Source organism: Salarias fasciatus, unplaced genomic scaffold (assembly GCF_902148845.1).
Source record: "Salarias fasciatus unplaced genomic scaffold, fSalaFa1.1, whole genome shotgun sequence".
Taxonomy (NCBI): domain Eukaryota; kingdom Metazoa; phylum Chordata; class Actinopteri; order Blenniiformes; family Blenniidae; genus Salarias; species Salarias fasciatus.
The window spans coordinates 774,294-780,279 of NW_021941376.1; positions in this window are offsets into that span (position 1 = coordinate 774,294).

Genomic DNA, 5,986 nt, shown 5'->3' on the forward strand with positions numbered 1-5,986 from the left:
CGGCGGTGCTTCTGGGTCTGGAGTTGGGGGGTTGCCAGGCCAAGGCATCCAAGTGGCGATGACGACGGCTCCGAGACCCCCGTCTGCCGGGACATGGCGGCGTCCAGGGCCGGGAGCCGGCGCAGGAGTGGGCTGAGGGGGGCGAATGAAGACGGGTCACCTGAGGTTAGCAGCAGGCAGAACACCTTCACATGTGACGCTAGATCGACCAACGATTCATCAGTTCCTCCTCTGCTGCAGCTTCCAGCGCTCAGATCTGCTGAGAGGCCAGAGCACATCTCCAGTAACGGCAGCGTGTTTTCAGCTGTCCATTCAGCACCGGACTGATGAGGAAAATGGGCGCTATTGTTGTGGCTCTCTCAGACGTGAGACGCAGATCTGAGACTCTGCTGGAAGCAGACTCTGTCGGACATGCCGTAAAAAAAGAAAGAGAGGAGCAATGTGGAGAGAAAAAGCTTCGGCCAGTTCTAACATCACTGGCTCAGGTTCCTGGGGAGGTCCTGTAGAGAAGAGTCAGACCAGCTTCTCTCAAGCCGCTGACATATTTTTGTTTACAAGAGAGCGCTGCATCAAGAGCTCCAGGTACCGCAGCGGAACCCCTCATCCAGAGCTGCAGCGCCGACAACGGCTTCACGGGTTACATAAGGTGAAACAATGTCCCCAAAACATGCAGCAGGATGCTGAGCGTGCACGTCCCCCCCCTTCATTCTCCTTCCATTTCCACACATTTCCCCTCCTGAATGAGACCACGGCAGCTGACGCCTGCTGGAAATCACATCGCGCTAACAAAAGATTCCCTGTGATGGATGTGGCTCGCACGGCGGCGGCCGGAGCCGTCCAGCCGTCACAGGAATCCTGCCAGCAAAGAAACAAGGAGCAAGAGGAGGACCGACTCACCCCTTCTTTGTGGTTTATTGTCCTGTCAAGCGGGCCTCTGCGCCATCGATTCTCACTCAGCGGTCCTTTCAGATGCTAAGAGGAGGAGAGGGGGTGTTGGTGGCTGCGGAGGAGGGGGAGGAGGTGGGGGTGCATGGGGTAGGGTAGGGTTGGATGGCAGAGGAGCAGAGGGAGGGGGTACCAGGCTGGGTGTGAGAGCGTGAGGATCCAGACGGTGCAGCGGCAGCCGGACGCTCCGCCGCCTCCCGCGCTCCGTCAGGCGGCGTGAGGCTCCACGTGGCGGCGGCGGCGGTAGCTCCTCCAACCGGATTAATGCCCCCCCCCCCTCTGAGCAGACCTTTGACCGACACTTACACCAGAAAACTGTAAAGACATTCTCAGAATCAACTGTGGGAAATGAAATCAATACCGAGAAGCTTATTTTGACATTGTAAATAAGTGACTCTGCTCTGTGGACAGATGTGGACTTCCTCGTCCTGACGGAGACCTGGCAGAGGAAGGTGGATCTTGCCCCCGGCTTCACTCTCGTCAGCTGGCCCAGGCTCTCGGGTGGCGGTGGAGGACTTGCTGTGCCGTTCAGGAGCCGCTTCACTCGTTGCTCGGTGAGCACTGGATCCTTCTCTTCCTTTGAGCTTCAAATGACTAAAATTGGTTGTAAAAATCCATTTTACTGTGTTTTAATCTACCGTCTGTCCGGCTCAAATGCATTATTTCTATCTAAGTTTTCTGAGTTCTTGTCCTCTATCCTTAAACTATCCAGCGTTCTCGTTGCCGGTGATTTTAACATACATGTTGATGTCGCAGATAATTTTGCCTGTAGCTTTATTAACATCAGAGTCTTTTATCCTTACACGGCATGTATTAGGCCCTGCACATAACAGAGGAATCTTGTCTTTAGTCTGGGTTTGAATATGAGGATCCTTTATTCCTTGAGGATCCTTTTATGACTGATCACAGCTGTATTTTATTTGATCTGTCTTTTAATCTGGATTCCTTACCCTGCTGCCCTACCATACGCTCTCGCATGTTTTGCCACTTCTCTGCAGGAAAGTTTGCTGGATGTGAACTGTGATGTTCACACCTTAGTACATTCCTTCAATGAACATGGCCGTACTGTTCTGGACGATGTGGCCCCTTTCAAAACAAGATGGGCCCCCGCAACCAAGCCCGCCCCCTGGATTAATGACAGTATTCAGTATTCGCTCGCTGAAGAGAGACTGCCGAAGGGATGGAAATCCACTCAACTGCATGCCCGCTGTTCTTCTCTGAAAGAGCTTTTAGCATCTTTAAATAATGCAGTGAAGGAGGCCAGAGCTGCGTATTTCTCCAGGCTTGTGTGAAATAACCAGCATAATCCCAAAGTGTTATTTGAGGCTATTGGTAATATTGTTACCCAGCGTCTCCTGCTGTACCAATATTCTCTGATGAGGACTGTGACAGTTTTCTTTCTTCAAGATTCAAGATTCTTTATCTGTCATTTCTTTTTTCTTGGGCAAGATTAATGACATTAGATCAAACATTGTCCCCTCTCCGGCTCCCTCTGGTGGTTGTTTCTCTCGTCTATCCTGGAGAGCTGTTCTCCTACAACCCTGCATCAACTCTCTGACTTGGTTAACCGTAAAACTTCATGTTCTTCCAGAATCTGTGTTTAAAGATGTTCTTGGGTCAGTTGGTCCGGCGTTGCTCTCTATATTGAACAGATCTCTGTTTTTCATTCATTCATTCATTCATTCTTTATTTAAGCCAGACACAATAAAGGTCCATATAGATTAAAAGAAGTACAGAAACAAAAGTATATTATACAAAGACAATCATCTATATTAAATCATTTTAACAATGTCCTCATCCAGTGCTTCCTCAGCAAAGAGGTGTAACGACTGCTGCTCCTCTGAGGGTCACACAGAGTCTTTATGATGGAGTTCTCAGACTCGTCCAGTCGCTCCATAAACGTAAACATTAAGTGTATCTGCAGAGCCTCACAGGTAGGAATGTTGGCTTCCACAAACAACTGACTTTCACTGTGCCACCGCGGCACCTTCATCAACAGCCTGAAACAGTCATTATAGGCCGCAGTCAGTCTGCGCAGGGTGTACTGCCGATAGTTACACCACAAGGGGGCAGTATACAGAGGAGTACAAAAGGCTCTGAACAGGGCACATTTAACATCGGTAGAACACATGCAAAATTTGCACAGAAACATATTTGCCTGAGCGTACAGTTTACAATATTATCTTTTAATGTCTGTCATCAGACCAATCGTCAGTCAAAAAGTGTTAAAGATATTTGACCTTATCTGGTTGTGTTCCTGCTCATTTCAAACATACTTTTATTCAGCCTCTGCTCAAGAAATCAAACCCAGACTCTTTGCCTTTAAACCACAGTCCTGCCTGCCTCTAACCCACAGGTCTGCCTCCAAACCACAGGTCTGCCTCCGAACCACAGGTCTGCCTCTGAACCACAGGTCTGCCTCTGAACCACCAGTCCGTCTGCCTCCGAACCACAGTCCTGCCTCTGAACCACAGGTCTGCCTCTGAACCACCAGTCCGTCTGCCTCCGAACCACAGGTCTGCCTCTGAACCACAGGTCTGCCTCTGAACCACAGGTCTGCCTCTGAACCACAGGTCTGCCTCTGAACCACCAGTCCGTCTGCCTCCGAACCACAGGTCTGCCTCTGAACCACAGGTCTGCCTCTGAACCACCAGTCCGTCTGCCTCCGAACCACAGGTCTGCCTCTGAACCACAGGTCTGCCTCTGAACCACAGGTCTGCCTCTGAACCACAGGTCTGCCTCTGAACCACAGTCCTGCCTCTGAACCACAGGTCTGCCTCTGAACCACAGTCCTGCCTCTGAACCACAGTCCTGCCTCTGAACCACAGGTCTGCCTCTGAACCACAGGTCTGCCTCTGAACCACCAGTCCGTCTGCCTCCGAACCACAGGTCTGCCTCTGAACCACAGGTCTGCCTCTGAACCACCAGTCCGTCTGCCTCCGAACCACAGGTCTGCCTCTGAACCACAGGTCTGCCTCTGAACCACAGGTCTGCCTCTGAACCACAGGTCTGCCTCTGAACCACCAGTCCGTCTGCCTCTGAACCACAGGTCTGCCTCTGAACCACAGTCCTGCCTTTGAACCACAGGTCTGCCTCTGAACCACAGGTCTGCCTCTGAACCACAGGTCTGCCTCTGAACCACAGGTCTGCCTCTGAACCACAGTCCTGCCTCTGAACCACAGTCCTGCCTCTGAACCACAGGTCTGCCTCTGAACCACAGGTCTGCCTCTGAACCACAGGTCTGCCTCTGAACCACAGGTCTGCCTCTGAACCACAGTCCTGCCTCTGAACCACAGTCCTGCCTCTGAACCACAGGTCTGCCTCTGAACCACAGGTCTGCCTCTGAACCACAGTCCTGCCTCTGAACCACAGGTCTGCCTCTGAACCACAGGTCTGCCTCTGAACCACAGGTCTGCCTCTGAACCACAGGTCTGCCTCTGAACCACAGTCCTGCCTCTAAGCCACAGTCCTGCCTCTAAGCCAGCGGTCCGTCTCCAGGCTGCCTGCTGTGGCAGAAGTTTTGGAGGAAGTGTCTGCAGTCCGGCTCAGAGCTGCTCTAGATGATCACGGTATCTTTGACAAGTTTCAGTCAGGTTTTCAAAGGCTGCGCTTTACAGAAACTGCTCTGAGCTCCTGATGTGCAGTGATGCAGGAGGCTGTCCAGTGGGGGCGCTGTTAGACTTCAGCTCAGCATGTGATGCAGTGGACCACGGTGCTGATGGAGGCGTGGTCAGTGGGTGGGTGTGACGGGGACGTGATGCAGTGGTCCTCTGTCTCCCTGACAGGAGCTGTGCCGTCGCCTCCTCACCTGAACCTCTCCGCTGTGGGATACCCCAAGGCTCAGTCCTTGGTCCAGTTCTATTTGCCTTGTATTTGCTTCCTCTTGGGCAGATAGATCAGTTTAAAGGTGTCTCTTATCATTGCTATGCTGATGATATCCAGCTGTATATCTCCTTTTCACCCAACAATGCCTCACTGTCAGCTCTGAATCACTGCGATAAAAAGCTAAAGAACTCTCTGCAGCTGAATTCTGACAAAACTGAATTTCTTATCTCTGCCCCTCCAAGTCCTGTCCCTAGGATTAAAGATGGCTCTCAGTCCCAGACCTCCAGGTTAAACCTTCCGTTAGAGTTCTTGGCCATTCGTGGACCAGGCTCTGACTCTGGATCAGCAGGGGAGACATCTGATTGGCTCTTGCTTCTTCCAGCTGAGGAACAGCCAGACTCAGGCCCATTGTGTCTCAAGCTGAGACGGAGATGCTAATCCATGCGTTCGTATCATCACATCTGGATTCCTGCAACTCGCTGTTTACCTGCCTCAGCAAAGCGTCTCTGGATCGCCTGCAGGTGTCCAGAACGCCGCTGCCATACTGCTGACCAGGACCCCCAGGAGGTCCATGTGGTCCCAATTTTAATGGCTCTTCACTGGCTCCTCGTTGAGGTCTGGATACAATTGAAAGTCCTTGTGGTGACTTACAGAGCTCTGCTACAGCCTTGTCCCCAGCAGGTCCCTGAGTCCCTCCGATCAGGATAGGGTTAGGTTATTGACGATAATCGTGGTATTAAAAAATGAAATTTCAATATCGTGTTCAAAATGCGCACATGATAATATCGTAAAGAGGATCTAGCGCCACTTGAAACGTGTTGAAGTGCATTTTCAAAATCCGCTCCTGTTGTTCCGCCCTGCTTCGTCCCCCCCCCCCCCACAGCGGTAGCGGCGGCTCCTAGCTAGCGTGGCTCCCTAAACTAAACATGTCGGCGGTGGCCGACAGCAACAGCGAGATGCTCTATCCTCACCCGAAAAAAGTGTGTTTAGCAACACTGACTGCACGCTGAAGCTAGCCGGGTAGCAGTGGGGCCCCATTAGGTAGGTTCCAGACGTGTCATTGTAATGTGTCCAGGGGTTTCAAGTTGTGTCGCTGATATCCGCCGTCTTCTCCGCCGGCCCCCTTCGAGCAACTAACCGGGGAGTACTCTAAAGGGCCCCATGCGGGGGATTTTCAACACGTTGTCGTTGCAGCGTCTAGTGTAGCGTCTTAAAT